This window comes from Eleutherodactylus coqui, chromosome 6 (genome assembly GCF_035609145.1).
Source record: "Eleutherodactylus coqui strain aEleCoq1 chromosome 6, aEleCoq1.hap1, whole genome shotgun sequence".
Lineage (NCBI taxonomy): Eukaryota > Metazoa > Chordata > Amphibia > Anura > Eleutherodactylidae > Eleutherodactylus > Eleutherodactylus coqui.
In genome coordinates this window covers 179,929,401-179,950,406 of record NC_089842.1, presented here as the reverse complement: position 1 = coordinate 179,950,406, position 21,006 = coordinate 179,929,401, and the positions used below count along the sequence as shown (strand labels likewise).

The 21,006-nt window shown below is 45.4% G+C and overlaps 1 protein-coding gene across 6 annotated transcripts in view; it reads right to left on the bottom strand.

The window, feature by feature from the left end:
- Window positions 1-219, bottom strand: part of NUMB (NUMB endocytic adaptor protein) — a 127,710-nt gene extending 127,491 nt beyond the window's left edge. For 5 of the 6 annotated variants that reach the window (XM_066608349.1, XM_066608355.1, XM_066608352.1 and 2 more), the window contains exon 1: window positions 79-219. The gene's annotated coding sequence lies outside the window, so the exon portion shown is untranslated. The remainder of the gene's footprint in view (window positions 1-78) is intronic. The other variant, XM_066608350.1, reaches the window with a different exon arrangement.
- Window positions 220-21,006: the final 20,787 nt, after the last annotated feature.

The following is a 21,006-nucleotide window of genomic DNA, read 5'->3' as shown; positions in this document are numbered from 1 at the left end:
TAGGTGATACAGCGGTCCTCCTGCCGTACGAGAGGGGCAAAATAAAGGAAGCGGGCACTGCATACGCCATGAACTTACCTGAGAGGCGGCGGCGGTAAGTCCTCCAAGGCAAAGTCTGCAATTCCCAGTTCTCAGGTCTCCCTTACCTGCCCGGGCACAACCTAACCCAATAGTTAACGTTGCTCACAGGCGCTCAGGCACCACCCAATCAAAGCACCGCCTCCGACGTAAAACACAACCGGATTGGTTGATCCTCCTGTCCTTCAGCCGCTGGAACCCTCCTCTGACACGCCTCTTCTCTACGTCCCACCTTTTTGTAAAACCACACCTACAGCTCTTGGATCCGCCCTCTCTGGATGCTGATTGGCTATTTTAGCTGGAGCTAGGCGCTTATTGGTTTAGAGTCTATTTCTGAGCGAAATCTGATTGCCTATAGGAAAAAACATCAAAAGTTCGCTCGGGGAGGGCATTTCCGCTGTGTTGGGCTGGGTTTGGTTGAGCGGTGGTTATGCTACACCCGCAGGAGGGCGGAGACTCCTCGCGCAGACGGGCTCACGCCGGGTGTGGGAGAGGGTTTGCGAAATATTTGTTAGTTTGGTATGAAAAGGGACAAGGAAACAATCACTGCAGCTGCACTGTTACCAGGCAGAGTTTGGATGGAAGGGATGGGGTTTTGTGTTTTCAGATGAACTGCAGTGAAGAAACATTTAAGTGTTTGTAGCAATTTTGCAAAAAATGGCAGCAAATCTAAAAAAAACCCCTTTTTTTAAACTAGTGTGCGTTAAAAATAGAGGCACTGTGGTGCCAGTACGTGGTGCAGCGCCTCTTCGTTTCTCCAAGCCGTTGGAGCTCCTGAACAACACGGGGGGTTACCTGCCACCAGTCACCCCAAACATAACTCATAGATCTTTTTTTATAAGTTAAGGCCTTTCCGTTTTTCTTCCTTTTTTTTTATTAAACAAAATGATGGTAATGGCCTGTGCACAGTGCGTCTACAGCAGGGGCGTCAAACTCCTTTTTGGCACACAGACTGCCTAATCCCCATTAATCTGCATTGGAGTATTCAAACATGAGTTTGTCTGTATTAACCCTTTCCAATCCAATTTGTATCCTGGTTTTCCTATGGGGCTTACTCTTTATCTGCTGTTATACAATGGCGCTATATGCTGGCTAAAGCCAGTACTGCATGCGGTGATACGTTAGATAGACTCCAACAACAGAGAGGCTGGCAATATACAGTAAGAGAACCCCAACAGACGTCTTTAGACATCGGAGCAGTACAGCCTTAAAGGGGTTGTCTCGCGAAAGCAAGTGGGGTTAAGTACTTCTGTATGGCCATATTAATGCACTTTGTAATATACATCGTGCATTAAATATGAGCCATACAGAAGTTATTCACTTACCTGCTCCGTTGCTGGCGTCCCCGTCTCCATGGTGCCGTCTAATTTCGGTGTCTTCTTGCTTTTTTAGACGCGCTTGCGCAGATGGGTCTTTTCCCTTCGGCTCCGTTCAGCAGCATTGGCGTTTTGGCTCTGCCCCCTTGTACGCGTCATCGCGTAGCTCCGCCCCGTCACATGTGCCGATTCCAGCCTCCTGATTGGCTGGAATCAGCACATGTGATGGGGATGGAGCTACGCAATGATGCGCACAAGGGGACGGAGCCAAAACGGCAATGCTGCCGAATGGAGCCGAAGGGAAAAGACCCATCTGCGCAAGCGCGTCTAAAAAAGCAAGAAGACACCGAAATTAGACGGCACCATGGCGACGGGGACGCCAGCAACGGAGCAGGTAAGTGAATAACTTCTGTATGGCTCATATTTAATGCACGATGTATATTACAAAGTGCATTAATATGGCCATACAGAAGTACTTAACCCCACTTGCTTTCGCGAGACAACCCCTTTAAATCATAATGTCTTCAGACAGTGGATTGGAAAGGGTTAAAGCCAATGGGGTTGTAGAAATCCGCAGGAAATGCACGTGATGTGTGCGTAGTCACTGCATATTTATGCATGAAGGCAGGAGAAATCTATGGGACCTCGTGGTTTTTTTTGTGCATACGAGAAAAGCGGTGAGTACGCACGCAAAAAAAAAAAAGGTGAGAAAGTCTAAATGCGCAGTGAATACTCACAGTTTCGGTCCGTAAAAACGATGCATTTTTCATGGACAGAAATTGATTACGCCAATGTGAAGGAAGTCTAAGGTCGGCTTCAGACGATCGTAAGTAGAAAAGCACATGCAAAAGTGAGACTTTTTCCACGGTGAAGGTCACACTATCGCACACGCATCTGTACTTTCTGTGCTGCCGGGGACCCCTCACATTGGCGCGGGACACACCCGTACCGAGATTTAAAGGGCTGTGCAGTCTTAATTAGCCCCTAATGTGTTGTTTTCCCAGCAAAATTGCGTAGTTCATGGCGCAAATCTCAGAAATGAGGAGCACATTTGCGCTACCACATAGACTGCTATAGTGCCTCAAGCATGCAAATGTGCGCCAAAAGAGAGCATGTTGCCTTTTTTTTTTTTTTTTGCACGCAACCGAAATACACGCGCAAAAGCAAAAAAGAGAGTTGAAGACAATGGGTTCTATGCTCTGCATTGCACAGGCGCGCGCATACACGTTCGTTCTAACTACTCCTTATGGAGCTCTATGTACTATGATGGAGGGGGGTTCTCCCCTTCCACCTCTGTAATCACCGGAGCTTCCTACCTGGGAGTGTGATTGGGTAGGGGGTCAGAGCTGTGCCACCACCTATGAGTGGCTGAACAGAGTGGCGTGGAGGTACGTGCCAGAGCTCAGAATCCAAGATGGCACCTGCTCCCTGTGCTGGCGCTGCCCCTTCTGCCAAGCGCTAGCTGTGTCCTCCGCGAAAAGTGAAGAGAGCCTGTCCTTCGGTGTCCAGACCTCATCTTGGGCCACATAAAAAGACGTGGCAGGCATCAGACCAAGGCCATGTCCTGGTGCCCCACACCCCCTTTCTGTCCCTTTCATTTCTTTCCCTTAAATTGTGCTTAGTTTAAATTTTTTTACATTTTCTTTATATTTTTTAAACTCGTTTTATTGACAAGTTAACAGCATGTCAAATACAGAAAAAGAAAAAGAAACATTGTGCAGTACATAGTCTTACATGTAGTAGAAGACAGTCGGGCTTGTACATTACGGTTTACATCTTATCTGGTGCGTTTTGCTGGTCCGGAGTAGAGGGGGGATATGGTAAGCGTGAAATAAAGTACCGTGTGATAGGAGGGATAGGTAGGTGGGGAAGAGTAAAGGTAATGAGAGGTTTATGGAGAAAGGTATAACAGTGTTAGAACACATTTTGGAACATAGATCTGTTGTATCAGTTATCTTAAGCAGACTTGTATGGGTTTGCATCAAAATGTGATTATCAACCGAGTATGTTGCAGTACGGAGTCGGGGCCATCAAGGTGTTTTATTTTTAGGGGGAGAAAGGAAGCGTGTAGTTGTACTCCGGGTGGTTGACTGTGCGCGGGGCCGAGTCTCTCCGTCCCGCCACGGTTCCCCAGGGTTTTTTACTGTCGTCTTTGTAGCGCTGATATGGCTAATGAGAGCGGTTGCGGAGGAAACAAGGTCAGTGAAGAGTCACACCATTGGCCCCACACCTTTTGAAATTTATCCGGGCAGTTGCGGGCTTTGTATACTATGTTGTAATAGGGTATAATTGAGTTTGTGGTCTTCTTCCACATTACCACGGTCGGGCCTCTCTGGTCCATCCATCCCATCGCGATGACCTTTCTGGCTATGAACAGGACCTCCCTTAGGAATATTCTGTGATAGTGTTGCCACTGCTCCTCATCGAGGATGCCAAAGAGGCAGATTTCTGGGGTGGCAGGGACTGAGATTTCGAGGACCGTGGATAGCAGATTTATGACTTCGTCCCAGTATGATCGGATCCACGGGCAGTCCCAGATCATATGCCAGAAATCGGCGTATGTGCAGGTGCATCTGATGCAATGTGTGGATGGGATCCTGCCCATTTTATGTAGTCTCACCGGGGTGAGATAACATTGATGGACTATCTATAATTGGGTCATTTTATTATTTGCTGAGGAGGAGACGGATAGCGGCGATTCTAATACCTCTTGAAAGGTCTCTTCCGTCAGTGTTGGAATCAGAGACTTCCACTTAATCAGAGCGGGAGGGATTTCCCTTGTGGCTTTTGAAGTTGTTAGATGGGAATATAATGTCGAGATGAGTCCTCGGGGCCCTTGTGATCTTAATATTCCGATTAATGGGTAGTAGGATATAATGCTGCTCGTAGGCGGGAATTGCGTCTGGAGCGCATGCCGGATCTGTGGATATTTATAGAAGTGGGATCGAGGTATTTGGTATTGGGCCTGGAGTTGCTCAAAGGATATCAGGATATTAGAGTTATATAGGTCTCCTAGATGAGCTATCCCATGCTGTTCCCATACCTCTAGGTAAGTTAGTAACCGCAGCTCCCCCAGCCCAGGGTTCCTCCACAGCGGCATGTCTGCGGCTATATCAAAGAACCCGCTCACCTCCCTAGCCTGGCGCCAGACCCGCATAGCCAGTCTATGGATAGGTAGTATTTTGCCCTTTACAGTGGCGGGGAGCTCTAGCAGCGGCCAGAGGCTGGGGGTGTTTAGAGTCTGGGCCATGTGGGCCTCTGAATTGGGCAGTGGGCCGTCTTTCAGCCAGCATTTTAAATGTATCAATTGGCCCGCTAGGTAGAATAGAAATAGATCTGGGAGTGCCGACCCGGCTTCGTCTTTAGGTCTCTGTAGCGTGGAGAGCTTAAGTTTTGGGCGAGAATTGCCCCATATGAAGGAGGTCATGAGGGAGTTCATAGTTCGGAAGAATCTCATCGGGACTGGTACGGAGATGTGTTGCAGGGTGTAGAGGCACTTCGGTAGGACTATCATTTTGATCAGGTTAATGCGACCTGCGACCGATAGGGGTAATGATCCTCATACTTTGAATTTGGATCTATATAAGTCTATTAGTGGGTAAACATTCAGATCTAGGGTTCGAGCAGTTGTATTGGTAATCTGGACTCCCAGGTATTTAAATTCTTTAGAGACTCGTAGGCCGCACAGTGAGTCCGTAGATCGTAGGGGGTTCTGTGTGGAAACTAACATTAGAGCGGATTTTGACCTGTTTATCTGTAGGCCTGAGAAGGTTCCAAATGTGTTAATGATGTCTATGGCGTGGGGCAAGGTAGTTGTTGGGTCTGACATGAAAAGCATGAGGTCATCAGCGTATAACGCCACACGATCCTCCCGATTTCCTATATTAATCCCATGGTATAAGGGGCATGCTCGGAGCATAATGGCCAGCGGTTCCATGGCCAGGGCGAAGAGAAGCGGGGAGAGAGGGCACCCCTGTCTAGTGCCTCTGCGCAGGGGAAAGTACGTAGAGCAGGTGCTATTCACGGAGATTGCTGCCAATGGTGTTTTGTAAATTATGGAGATCCATTGGATAAAATGGTCGCCGAACCCGAATCTCTTCAGCACCTGGAGCAGAAAGGGCCACTCTATAGAATCAAAAGCTTTGGCTGCATCTAGTGAGGCCAGGGCCCAGTCCGTTTTGTCTGCCGATCCGATTTGCATTATTACCTGTACCCTTCGTAAGTTTTCTCTTGTGGATTTGCCCGGCATAAATCCAGTTTGGTCTGGATGTATCAGGTCTAGAATGACAAGTGGGTTGTAAAATTGTAAGTGGGTTAAATATTGCCTGCCCTGTCTTAGCCACTGCTCTCTATCTCATCGGTTGGTTCTGTGATGTAGTCTGCCTCTAGACGTTCGTATTGAGACGCCATCTCACGTTCCAGGTTCGAGGATTCCCTTTTGATATACGAGATAGATGATTTTAGAGCGCCTCGTAAGAAGGCCTTTAATGTCTCCCACAACACTACTGGGTCGGCATCTGGCTGGTTAAGTTCTAGAAAAACAGAGAGTTGGTCGGGCACTCTATCATTTGTACCGAATAGGGTTAGCCAGATTGGGTGTACACGCCAGTTATGCCTATGGGCATGTGTGTCTGGTGTGGAGACCTCTACGAGTATAGGCGAGTGGTCCGATATGCCTCTAGGAAGGTATTTAATGTGAGTTGTTGCAGTGCATAGTCTGGCGTTTCCAAGACAATAGTCTTTTCAGGATAGAGTGTTCCTGCCGGTGGAGTGGCACGAGTATTCGCGAGTCGACGGTCGTCTAACTCTCCACACGTCGCGCCAACCGACCTCTTGTAAGAATTGCGTCAGGGGTGAGGGGCTGGTCTGGGCTGGGTGAGCTGCGGGGGTACCAAATCTGTCCATCTGGGGGTCCAGTATCAAATTTAAGTCGCCCATGCATATTATAGAGGCATTGGGGTATTGGGTGGCGAATTGGGCCGCCTGGTGTAGAATTGCTATGTTGGCTGGTGGGGGGAGGTATAGCCCGATTATTACGTGGGGCAGGGACTCTATCCACGCCTGGATGAACAGGAATCTGCCTTCTGGGTCTCTGACTGTGCGTCCCGGTTCCCATCGCAGTCGCTTGTGAATTAATATTGATACTCCTCTGGCATATGAAGAGTAGGTTGAGTGAATAGCCCATTGGACCCATGGTTTCTGTAGTTGTCCTGTTTTCTCAGGGATCATATGAGTCTCTTGGAAGCGCACTATGTGGGGGTTATGGTTTCTAATATATGAGAAAATCATAGAACGTTTTCTAGGAGCTCCCATTCCCCTCACATTCCAGGAGAGTATGTTTATGTTGGCCATTTAACTCGGGTGGTTCTATGGTTATGCGGGAGAGAGTGCCCCACCGAATCAGATCGAGCCCGCGCCCGGTCAACCACCGGGTCCCCCCGAACAAGGGTCGGGGGATGTGTCCCCATGCTCCGACTGGAACAAATTCCGTGTGTTGTACTGCACAAACTTATCCAGAACTTTACAATTGTAGTTACATCAACAGCAAGTTGCCAGGGTATTACAAACATCATAACATTTAACGTAACTTGAACGTGCGTGTGATAACGGGGAAGACTGTGCACCCAAAATACGATGGTAAAACTGGGCACAGTCAGACAGATTAATTCTGCTTAGAGCTCTAGGCCCCCAATATCACAGGTACATTTACTTCTCTGCCCGACTAACGTTTCTTATGCATATTTAAACCAGTAAGAATTTTCATATAGTATACAGTAGATTCTTTCTGTAGTTTCCCCTATTACGTTAGATCGTACCACTATAGAGTGGTGTGTAGGGGAGTGGAATGATAGTAGTGGGGAAAAAGGGGAGAACAGCGGGGACAGATGGGGAGTAGATGCAGGTGTGTGTCTGTACTCTCTTGGGAGACATTTTCTTTATATTTAATGAAAAATTGAGACAGTGATGTTTCTCCAAACATGTTTTTGCATTACTCAATTGAGTTTAAATGATACAACTCTAAAGCCTCATGTCCACGGGGAAAATCAGGCCCGCTACGGATTCTTCATGCAGAATCCCGCAGCGGGTCCCTCCTTTCCCAAAAGCATGAGGCCTGAAAAGAAGATTTACTTACCTGTCCGGACGCTGCGGATCTTCCCTCCGTCGCGGCTGGATCTTCTTTCTTCGGCCCGGCGGATGTGTTCGGCACGCTGGCAGCGTGCCGCGCGCATGCGCCGTGCACCCCTTCTTTTTTTTTAACTCCTGCGCTCCTGCGCCGAAGATCAGGAATTCAGCTGCAGGTGTGCCGTGGATCCGGACGGCTTCCATAGGCTTCAATAGAAGTATATGGGAGCTGTATGCGCGGGTGCCCTGCACTAAAATGGAGCATGCTGTGGGTGATTTCCCGCACACGCAATCCACGCCTCAAGGGAAAATGACATCCACAGGTATTTATATACCTGTGGGTGTCCAATGGATCCCTTTGGGGCGTGGATCACGCGTGCGGGACACCCGGATCTGTCCCTGTGGACATGAGGCCTAAGGCCCAATGGCCATGTACGAATTTTAATTCTAAAATCCACGTGTGTCTCCTGCGCGGGAGATCCGCACCTCTTGCCACCTATAGGGATGCATTAGCATCCGTACAGCAAGTAAAAGCATGCAGATTTTTTTTTTTTTCCCCCGAAGAAATCGCAGCATGTTCCATTTTCCTGCGGATCTGGCAGCGACGGCTTCCATTGAAGGCTGCATTCTTAAAATATAGAGAGCATAGACTGACCACTTATAATGCCACAGCCGGACGCCCACACCATGTCCATGTGTGTTGCAGCATTTCAGAATAAACAGACTCTGAAGTTTGACTTGGAGCTGCGCTGAGTCCTTTGACAGCGCTGCACCGGCCTCATGTAGAGTGACTGTTCCCCTTTGTGTATAGGAAGAGAGCTGTCACTCTGCATGCTGCCGGCAGGGAGAGGCCGGGACGATCCCACCTCCATGACTCAGAGCTCCGTTCCCAGTCATACTTCAAAGTATGTTTATTCTGAAATGTCGCAGAATAAAATATACATGGCCACAATGAAGCTTACCTGTCCTGGGTTCATGCTGCTTGTGGGTCGGGTGGCAAAAACCCAGTGACAGTTTCCCTTTAAAGGGACCATGTAAGACTAAGGGATCCTTCAGATGCATGTATTTGCGTGTGCACAATACGCAGAGAATAGAATCCATTAATATGACTGCTTGTTTTAATTTCCCTTTTTTTTGCGCACGGAAAATGCAGCATGCTCTATTTTTGTGCACGATTGCGCGCACAAATGTGCAATTCCGTGTAAGAAAAAAACACATCTGGACGCCATTAGGCTAAATAGCCTTTTAAATCATGGTGGGGGGTTCCCACACCTATGTGAACATGCCCTGCAGGCACGAAAAGTACACTAAGATGCACCGATAAGTGTGCAAAAGCACATCGTTCACGGCACAAATGTGTTGCGGTTAGGTGTTCGCAGAAACGCATGCACCCGTGTGATGGAGCCCTTAAGCATACCACAACATCAATGTGTTTGACATAGGTTAGACTGCTGGGGCTCCCATCTCTCATAAGACTCAAGAGCTTGCCGAACACTAATGCACCTTTTTAGTTTTAGCACCCACTGTGGCATTCTCATCCATGCAGTTGGCCATGGCACCTTCATTCTACAGATTGTGGTGTGCCAGTGGGCATTATAGAATAAAGATTACCAGAATTTAAGCATTTTGTTTCGCTATGGGGGTACATGTTTACCAAAGGTGGCAATAAAAATTTTTTAGAGAGCATGTTAGGTTTTTGGCCTCCAAACCACCACCTGTACTTGTTTCGTTAGTACTTACACTTTCTAAAGGCATCCTTGTATGTAATAATAAGAGCAGGATTTTGTAAAACTGTTTAATCTCGGCACACGCTGTACGTAAATGACCTTGTTAGAGTCAAGGAGGTGGAGCAGCTCGGCAAAAGAATCAAAGTGGCCGTGCCTTAAATCCACCCAGTATGTCGTGGTTGACATCCCTCAAGACAAGGTAAGTCATCTTAAGCCCTTGGAAATTCTATTCTGAAGTTGCCAGCTATCCTGAAATTCCAGGACAGTCCGTAAGACTGGGTTCACATGGGGCGTAATTGCTGCAGAATTTCCTTGCAGACGTTCTGCACGGAAATTCCACCCGCTGCTTTTCTCCCGGGATTAAAGTCTTTACTTGAAATAATAAGAAGTTGTCTCACCTTCTTAGCTGCTTGCGGTGCTTGTAGTCTGTGCATGCAGAGAAAATCATACTCACATCCGTTCTGCCATTCGGTCCTATGGTTTGTTCAAATGATAGTGGATACATGGGAATACGGACACATCAGATGATTTTTCTTTGCTTTATTCTTTCATTATGCTTGTACAATCAGGTACATGATACAAAAAAGAACAAACCTCCAGGAGGTGAACAAGGCATTGCGCCGAAACGCGTTCTTGTTTGTATCATGTACCTGATTGTACGAGCATAATGAAAGAATAAAGCAAAGAAAAATCATCTGATGTGTCCGTATTCCCATGTATCCACTATCTCCCGGAATTAGCCAGCAAAGTAGACAAGATTTACTAAAATTTTGTCCACACACTGCGGCAGATCCGTTGCGGCCAAGCCATGATGAAATTTACATGCCGCGCGGAATTCAAAGATACAGCATGTCAATTTTTTTCCCGGTTTCCACAGCGACCTCCATTTTCACAGAGAGATGGCCGCAGCATAATACAGGCGGCGAAGTCGCTCCAAAATCTGCATCGAAAGGCCGCGGGTTTTGAAGCTGCATCTCTCCTGCGGAAATCTTGCGGCATTTCCATGCGGTCATTCCGTGGGATTTCGGTCCCATTTGACACTAGCCTAACAATTGATATGTCATTATTTGTCTTTTTTCTTTTTGGGTTGGTGGTACTTGAACCGGCCATTGTGATTATAATTATCATTGTTACAGCTCACAGTAACTCATGGTAATGTCTTCATATCAGTGTCTGACCTATAATCATCTGTCATTTATAAATCTTTATCATTCATTATAGTTATCCAATTAGTTTGTAACATGGTTGCTTGTGATTTTTTTTTTAGGTTGGTTGTGCAGGAAATTCAGGCAGGGGGCTACAGTGCACCTACACATCTAGTTTCTCTATGTTGGAACTAGAAGTCAACGGCAGATGCGTGGATTTAGTCTTCAGGAACATCAATCAAGACTTATTGGGTATAGTCACCTTGACAGGTTCCCTTTAAAAACTTACGGCAGCAGAATGCAGTCCTAAGCGCTGGCTCACAACCTGAAGGTTGCAAGTTCAATCCCTGATTGGTTCAAGTAACCAGGTCAAGATTGACTCATCCATCCTAGATCTGTAAAATGATCTTGCTGGGGGGTAATAAATAAATTACCTTAAAGCGCTGTGGAATAAGTTGACGCTTTACAAATAACAAGATTTATTCATTATGTATTGTACCCCTGAACGAATACAGTGTAGCATGTTCATTGCACAACTCTCACCAGCACCAGTCACTGGAGAATAAAACAGCTAGTGTTGGGAATTTACCTGATAGTCTGGGGAAATACATTCCAGAATATTTGTGGCACTCTGGAGAAATCTTAAAGACGGGAGTTGGAGTTTCAGATTTAGGGTGGATTCAGACGAACATATATCGGCTGGGTTTTCACTCCGAGCTGATATACGTCGACTCTCTCTGCAGGGGGGGGAGAGTGGAAGAGCTAGGAGCAGTGCTCTGAGCTCCTGCCCCCTCTCTGCCTCCTCTCCGCCCCTCTGCACTATTTGCAATGGGGAGAGGCGGGAAGGCGGCGGGGCTAATCCTCGGAATTTTACCCCGCCCCCATCCCGCCTCCTTTCATTGCAAATAGTGAAGAGGGGGTGGAGAGGAGGGGGAGAGAGGGGGCGGGAGCTCAGTTCCTGCTCCTGGCTCGTCCATCCTCCCCCCCCCCCTCTGCAGAGAGAGACGACGTATATCGGCTCGGCGTGAAAACCGAGCCGATATACGTTCGTGTGAATCCAGCCTTAGGCTGTACTTACACTGTGATCCACACGAGAAAAATGCATTGCTGCACATGAGATTTTCACGCGAGTCAATATCACTTGTTGTTTCAACAGTAAAAATAGTAAACGCGCACTTGCTCGTATTTACATGTGATTGCCTTGCTTTTTTTTTTTCCTCTAATTGGAACTAATAGGTGATTCCTGAACAAAATCGGCCCAAAATAGGACATGCTGAAATTTCTCTATTTTGGACCATTGGTCCCGAGAAAAAAATCGCTGATGTAAATAAACACTTTGAAATGATTATTCCAGTCAGTTTAAATCCCTGTGAACAAAAAGAGCGATTTTTTTTTTTCTTTTTGTGTATTCACACTTTACGAATTATCGCTCAAATTTGTTAATTTGAACAAATTTTGAGCAGTAATCGTCCTGTGTAAATGGCCCATTAGCAGAGTGAACAGCAGGGGTAGAGTGCTAGACAGAGAAGAGAGAAGAGCTATAGGGCAGCGCAGCACAGTGAAGAGCTTTATGGATGAGAATGATGAGTTTAACACTACTAGGGTGGTAATCTAGCCTCAAGCAAATTGACTTGCAATGAATACTGTAAATGAGTAGATAGATAGGTGAGGGGGTGGACTGATTTTCCACTTTGGAATGCTTATGTAAATAAATTGGCAACTGTGGACACTTGCAGCATGAGAACATTATTCTTCTAAGTTACTGTCACATAGTTTTTACAAATACCATGTATTTCATAATCATTCGCTTGCCTATCTTTTAAATGATGTCACTTCTGGGTACTTTTTTTTCTCGGAGTATGAGGAAATGAACTTATCTCTGTATAATGGAGTCACTGATAACCATAAGCTTTATATCAATCAATTCTGCAAAGGAGGCTGATGGGTAAATTTAAATTAAAAAAAATACTTTTTTATTACAGACTTGTCAAAGTGAATGGCTTCTAATCTTAACCCCTTGAGTGGCGGGTTTCCTACCACCCTATCGTGCCCACCAGGGCAGGTTTTTTAAAATGGTCTAATGATTGAATTTCAACTAATTTTGCAGTTGCGTCTCAAGAGCCATAACTTTTTCATTTTTCCATTGACATGGCCATGTGAGGGCTTGTTTTTTGCGGGACAAGTTGTGATTTTTTTAAACAGGGGGGAGGAAAAAAAAAATGGGGAAAAAAGAAAAAAAGGGGCCATGTCATTAAGGGGTTAAATAATGTATTAACTTCCTTCTCTGGGTCATTACGACGAATGGATACCACATGTGTGATTGTATTTTTGATTTTTTTACAAAGTAAAGGGAGACAAGTGTTTTTATAATTTTTTTTTTATAATTTTTTAACTTTTTTTTTTTTAAATTTTTTTTTTTGTCCCTTTAGGGGACTTCCACAGGGACCCATCAGGACCCCTGATCACATTCCGAGGGTCCGATGGTGACAGCCCTTTACATGCTGCAGTGACAGCCCTTTACATGCTGCAGTCACATAGACTGCAGCATGTAAAGGGTTAACACAGCAGAGATCGGAGGTTTTCTCTGATCTCTGCTGTTAGAGCTAGTACCTAGCTGTCCTCTGACAGCTAACAACCAGCTCTCCCTGCCACAGAGACCATCGGCTTGCTTCTGACAAGCCGATGGTCTCTATGGCAACCTGTAAGCAAACCAGGAGATTGCCGACATTTCGGCAATATCTTCTGCTGGTTTTTCAAAGCCTTTGCTTTGTTCTCTGTGGGTCTGTGCAGGCAGAGCACACTGCCACAGCTTGTGGCATTGTGCTCTGCAGCTCCCATAGTGATACATAGCCCGGAAATCTTCCGGGCTATGTCACTATGAGCAGTGGAGCTCGTCCTGGAAAATTTCCGGGCGTGCCACTCAAGGGGTTAATACATTATGTAATGCATTCTTTGTAAAAAAAAGAAAAATCAAACACCTAGTAGGAGTTTTCGTTTTGCTGCAAAACTCATTCTGAGGTTACACCTCAGGCTGATATGCAAATGATTAGAGTTGTGGTGTGATTAGATGAAGGGTCTTGTTACCTGAGGTCCTAAAAGTGGTTGAATTTGATTTCAGCGCACTAAAGTTACTATAAGCCGCCTATCTGCTTATCTGAAAAATTGTGTTGCGCAGTGTTATTCAGTTTTGCTCGTCTGAACAACAAACGTGTGTTTGTCAGCTATGGACACTGTTTATGTTGTGTAGCAGGGCAGTATCAGGATGGCCTACAGAAGGTGCTAAAGAGGCATTCTAATACCTGCAAAAGGAGTAGAGTGGGTTAACACCTGATGGGTGTAGCAGGAATTGGTTGCATATAGGCCAGTTCCTGCCAGAACCAAAGGGAAGTGACTGCGCAGCAGAGCTGAGGTGCTTCAGGCTGGTGGACCAGCAAAGGCCCGAGGTTAACAGAGACGACAACCCTAACCTCACACCCAGGTGGGGTGCTTATCTGGACTTTATGATTTGCTAAAGGATGTTATATGGACTATGTTTACGTTGATGCTGTGAATAAATGCTGGCAGGCGCCAGATTATAAAAGAAAATCCACGTTTCAAGAGTGTTTCTACACGGTTGGTGCCCATTCCGGTTTAAAAGTTGGTGAGCCGCAGGAAAGTGACCCCAGCTTGCTTACAGTTGGCATAAAAATGCTCCCTGTGCACACGTGAAGATGTGCAGCCAACCGTTGATAGCAGTATGGGGACTACTTATCATGGTAACGATCTTTTGCCCCTATGCTAGCAATGATCTGCCTATATAACACCACCGTAGGCTGCCTGTCCACAGGCGTTTTTGCATTGTGTTCCCCGTGGCGATAATCCGACTGCGGGGAACGTAATGCACACTTTCCATAGCGTTGCTATGAAAAAGCGCAGCCCCCCTGTCCACGAGCAGAGAATCATAGCGATTCTCTGCTCGCAGACGGCAAATCGCAGCATACTGCGAATTGCCGCAATGCTCCACGGTGGGCCTATCTGTCAGATAGGGCATTGCGGGTTCCCGTGGCGAATCTCAGCCGCGGGAGCCGCCGCCAGGTAGCCGAAGCCAGCTGACGGATCTCCGCCAGTGAGCCTATCTGTCAGATAGGCTCACTGGCGGAGATCCGGCGGCGGCTCCTGCGGCCGACATTCGCTGCGGGATCCCGCAATGCCCGTGGACAGGCAGCCTTTAAGAGTGCCAATCCATGCTATATTGTCAGTCAGCACTTATTAACGGAAAGCACTTCTTTTCATTTGAAACCACAAAGTATGTGATAGCATTTAAAATCTTATACAAATGAAGTATAACTTACACTGTACTGTTAAAGGGGTTGTCCCGCGGCAGCAAGTGGGTCTATACACTTCTGTATGGCCATATTAATGCACTTTGTAATGTACATTGTGCATTAATTATGAGCCATACAGAAGTTATAAGAAGTTTTTCACTTACCTGCTCCGTTGCTAGCGTCCTCGTTCCCATGGAGCCGACTAATTTTCGCCGTCTAATGGCCAAATTAGCCGCGCTTGCGCAGTCCGGGTCTTCTTCTGTTCTCAATGGGGCTCCGAGTAGCTCCGTGTAGCTCCGCCCCGTCACGTGCCGATTCCAGCCAATCAGGAGGCTGGAATCGGCAATGGACCGCACAGAAGCCCTGCGGTCCACGGAGGGAGAAGATGCCGGCGGCCATCTTCAGCCGGTAAGTAAGAAGTCACCGGAGCGCGGGGATTCAGGTAAGCGCTGTGCGGATTTTTCTTTAGGTCCCTGCATCGGGGTTGTCTCGCGCCGAACAGGGGGGGGGGGGGGTTTGAAAAAAAAACAAACCCGTTTCGGCGCGGGACAACCCCTTTAAGGAAAAATCTGCATGTTCTCCACATGATCATAGAGTGGATCCAGACAGTGTGGTTAAAAGAGCATAAAAAGATATATTGAAAACCAGCTTGTTTTGCAGTAAAAAAACACAACTGTAGCAAATTGCAGAAAATTATAAGCCGTTTTCAATGTTGTTTTAACTGCACCTCAATCACACCATCTATCTACTAGGCTTTTTGTTTATATGGCCATATAATAGCCAAAGTACCCGGATGGTTGCCCAGAGATCCTACTGTCCAGAACGCATATTGCCTGCTGGTAAATCACAACCCTTATTTACCCATATATCTTCCAGTACTACACCAACTAGGGTAGTACATATTTTTATATAAGGCAATTACCATAAGAAGATTAATTCCATTTTTGCTGATATAGAAATGGGTAAATAACGTGTTTTTCTAATCCTTGTCATCCCCTCTATTTGTTAGAGCATGCTAGAAGTTCTAGTTCTCTAACAGTAGGGACCCACTACAACGCAAGGAACCGTGAAGTGGTTAGTGGGCTCATGTATCTTGGCCAACATCCAACCAATGCCTTGCATTTATTATCTATCATTCACATGCAGTGTGGCTTTAAGACTCCAAGGGGAGCCCAGGGTGGCAGTACCAGTGTGGTTCACTGATGGAAGTGCAGGGCAACCCGCCGAACTATCATGGCGTCATTAATCTGTTGCTGGCCTGCATGGTGAACTACATATATTAGAATGGTCTGGCACTTTTTATCCACTATGTGTGGGAGTATATGCCAAGCAGCCACCCCCCTCATTATCAGGAGGCAGTGTGAGTGGGTGTCTTATCGGTGTCCCGCACAGGTGTTATTGGCTCCTCCATTTGGTAGTCAGCTACCTGCATGGTGAGAGGAGGATGCATCTATATGCACTCCTCAGTCAGTAAGTAACGGCCATTTTTTGCGATTGTTTTTAATTTTTTATTTCCCCTTCTGTGATGCATTTATATTAGTGTAGGGACCAACTACAACGCAAGGAACCGTGAAGTGGTTAGTGGGCTCATGTATCTTGGCCAGCATCCAACCAATGCCTTGCATTTATTATCTATCATTCACATGCAGTGTGGCATTAAGACTCCAGGGGGAGCCCAGGGTGGTAGTACCAATGTGGTTCACTGAAGGAAATGCAGGGCAACCCACCGAATTATCATGGCGTCATTAATAGATTGCTGGTCTGCATGGTGAACTACATATATCAGAATGGTCTGGCACCCTGTATCCACTATGTGTGGGAGTATACACCAAGCAGCCACCCCCCTCATTATCAAGAGGCAGTGTAAGTGGCTGTCTTATCGGGGTCCTGCACAGGTGTAATTCGCTCTTCCATTTGGTAGTCAGCTACCTGCATGGTGAGAGGATGCATCTATATGCACTCCTTACTCAGTAAGTAATTGCAGTTTCTGTGATTGTTTTTAGTTTTTTTTATATTTCCCCTTCTATGATGTAGTTCTTTAACAGCTGTAGATTTTATGGACCCACTGGAAGTTTTAGTTTTCCTTCTACAAGAGACAATGACAAGCTGGAGCTCCACCTATTATGACGCTGTGGTGCACGGCTCCGCTGAGAGCTGCCCTCCCCTTGAGTGCAGGAGGTAAGCTCTCTCCTTCTTTTGCTGCAGCGACTCTGCAATATGAAGCTGGTCCATCAAGGAGTGAAGCCAGGATGTCCTCCCGTATACAGTCAGACATGAAAGGAAGGGATATCATCAGGATGTGAGAGCATGGGGTATTCCAAGACAGAGACTGGAAAGAACGCTAGTATACTGCATCTGTGTCACAGAGGTACAGTATGTACCTGCCTATAGTACACTGATGTTCATTATGTACCTATATATAATGCACACAGATGCAGTACATACACAGTGTATTTTATATAGGTATACACTGTACATTTGTGTATTTTATACAGGTATAAGTGGTACATGTGTGTAATAGATATATATTAGTGTCAAAGTGGGGTACCTATTATCGCATCTGTAGAATTCTGAAGTATTATCTCATTATTTATCCTGCAATCTGAATGTCACATTACAAAAATACACAAATGTGCAATGATGGAATAGCTTTTTTTCTGGAACTTTGACTCCCCAAAAAATTGTTTGAAAAGTAATGAAAATTTAAATGATACCAATGGTCCACTCTCCCCACACAAGCACTCAGTTGTAGCAACACCAAGTAAGGTTTTTATTTTTAAATTTTTGTTTTTTTTAAGTAGCAACCCCCCCCCTTAAAAAAAAAGTATAAATTTTATATTTCCAAAATTATGCTGCCACACGCGATAAAGTGAACATGCCATTTTTACTACACACTGGATGCTGTAAAAACAAAAAGTATAGCAGCACTGCGTTTTTTTTGTCATTCTCCCGCCCCCCCCCCCCATTACATTTTTTTTTCAGTTTAGGTTTGTCAATACATTACATGGTGCTATTTAAAAAGTAGAGTTCTTTTCGGAAGAAACAGGCTTCATACAGTATGTATGTGCGCGTGGGAATTTTCTATTTTCATTTTTAATTTCCTTTATTTGTTTTTCAATAAATCTAAGGAATACAAGAACATTTACATAATATGAATGAATTGGGTAAGGTTGGGGAGAGGGTAAGTGAAGTAAACATGGCTGCTGCACTAACTTTATCGCACGTCTGTCTCATTGGGGTTCGTCAGATCCCTGTGTCTTAAACAAAAATACATTTTGCCCTGGTGCTAATGGCCTATGACTGCTGTTTGCTCTCAGCTTACCACTAACCTTCCCAGCATTCCCCTCAGCTCCTCTACGAGGTACCATTCTGTATATCTAAAGAGGAGTAATACTGGTCCTGTATTGAAACTTCACATGTCTCATCTTAAGGCCACCTGCAGACGGCCAGATCGGATCAGATCCCACTGCGAGAATTCTCACAGCGGAATACAGACCCGTGCCCCTGCAGAGACCTGCGGCTTACCTGCTCCCTGTGCTTCCTCTCTGCGCTGTGTGCCAGCTAGCCGGCGCCGGCGCAGAGAAGAGCTTGCCCGTCACCACTGACATTTCTGTGCCGCCTCTGCGAGAGCCACACAGAGATAGGACACACCGCGATTTGTTTTCTGTGTGTATTTTCACGCGGTCAAATCACGTCCGTCTGCCTAGAATTGCGTTATCTAATGCAATCCTATGGCAGTGGCCACAGGCGGAAATTCTACGGGAAATCCTGCCGCGGAATTTCCGCCCATGTGCAGGGGCCTTACTCTGGGACTGGGCTCGGCCTGCTCTACCCATGCACCTGTGGACATTTTGCAAGGACATTTGGCTTTCATGTGCGAACATCCAACAGTGAGCTCTATCTTTTTTTTTTACTCTTCATACAGCATACATATGTTGATGGAAAATTTGAAAGTTATTGCTCTTGACAAGTGGAAACGAAAAAAAATGGAAACAAATTTTCACAAATGACTAGTTGTTAAAGGGCTAATGAAATTCTGAAAGTTTTCCGCTGAGGCAAAGGGTCTCTTCCACTGTCCCATCTGCCTAGATATGCATATTTAGATGTCAGCTGCAGTTAATTTCCGGGTATGATGAATTTCCCAGATGTCACTTTGATGGGGGATGTGATGCTGATAAAGTTAATAACTGCACCTTATCATACAGAAATTGGAGGTAATACTTTTCTTCATCCTAATAGTAACCATCCACAACATATTATAAAGGTATACCAGTAGGAGAGCTCACAGATGATGGAACATATAAAGTTCACAAGAAATCAGCTTTAAAAAAATTGGCTGCTAGTGGCTATTATTCTTGGTCTGTTAATAGAGCCAAAAATATAGTTAATAAGAAAAATATATATCCACTATTGTAATCCAAAAACAAGTAGAAGCCAAAACACAGAGGTGCCTACAAATCCCTTTCTACACAGTATAGTAAGAAAATACAATCAAATTTTAATTGGTTAAAAAAATATTGCATTATTATATCAAGATGATATATTAGCCAATATTATAAATAATGGTTATCGATTTGAAGCCAAGAGAGGTAGAACCGTTGGGGATGTTCTATCACCGTGGACATTCATCAGTATAACATCTAATGAAACATGGCTACATTGTAAAGGAAATTATAGATGCAAAACATGCAAATATACATACACCACAGATAAACTTAAAAACTAAGATAATTCTTGTTCTTACAACATACAAGCATGCATTAATGGTGATGGTGAACACGTAATATATGTAATTGAATGTGTATGTAATATGAAATGTCAGATGCCAACTAGGACATTAAAATGCAGAATTTCAGAGCATATTGCTGATATAAGTACCGTAGTGTAGGAGGGAGACCTATCCGGAGCAGTAAAACATTTTTGGAATATACAAAATCGCAATCTGACTTCATTCAAGTATTATGGCAGAGAAAGGGTTATTATTAACCTTATATGGGGGGAAAATAGGCGGAAGCAGTTTATGTGCCGCAAAGCTTTTGGGATTTTCAGTTTATGACCCTTTTGGATTAAATTACAAGACTGATACACTAATTATATATACACAATATGTTAGGAACTTTCTCTGAACTTATGGTGTGTGTGGGGTGGGGAAGGGGGGGGGACTCTGGCATCCCAGTGGGTTCCTGGTCACAGTATTTTCAATTACGAAGTTATATTAATTCCTTCACACCTCTATCTAATTTGAACGCTGTGCTTACAGCTTTTGACAAATTGCGTTTTTCCTCAGAGGCTCCTAAACACGTGGTTTCCTTGGCCTACGGTCTGCTTCTAAATGAGCAGATGACGGAATCTAATCCTAGTTGGATTAGAGCATGGGAGGGAGCTTTGAGTAGATCCTTTTCTGGAGAGTTCTGGACTAAATCATATACACTGCCACACCAAATGTCTATATCCAATAGGTTACAAGAATTTAAAGGGGTTGTCCCGCGGCAGCAAGTGGGTCTATACACTTCTGTATGGCCATATTAATGCACTTTGTAATGTACATTGTGCATTAATTATGAGCCATACAGAAGTTATCAAAAGTTATTCACTTACCTGTTCCGTTGCTGGCGTCCTCGTCTCCATGGTTGCCGTCTAATTTTTGCCGTCTAATGGCCAAATTAGACGCGCTTGCGCAGTCCGGGTCTTCTCCTTTTCTCAATGGGGCTCCGTGTAGCTCCGTGTAGCTCCGCCCCGTCACGTGCCGATTCCAGCCAATCAGGAGGCTGGAATCGGCAATGGACCGCACAGAAGCCCTGCGGTCCACCGAGGGAGAAGATGCCGGCGGCCATCTTCAGCAGGTAAGTAAGAAGTCACCGGAGCGCGGGGATTTAGGTAAGCGCTGTCCGGTGTTCTTTTTTAACCCCTGCATCGGGGTTGTCTCGCGCCGAACGGGGGGGGGGGGTTGAAAAAAAAACCCCCCGTTTCGTCGCGGGACAACCCCTTTAACTATACAATTATATGACAGAGGTATAGGACCCCAGCTAACATTTACAAAATATTTCTGTCCTTACCAGATTTACGATGGAGATGCTCTTTGGCAACTGTTTCGATGTTACATATATGGAGGGAATGTTCACTTATAGCTTCCCTAGGGCGGGACATCTCTGGTTTATATAAGGCTTTGTGTAATCTCAAATTGACATCGCTCCAGAGATTGCACTTCTATCCGTTTCCAGGCTCAGTTACTACATTCAAAACAGTCGTATTGCATTAAATCATAATGGCTATACGCTGAGTTATTCCTAGATATTGGAAGCAGAGCATTGCT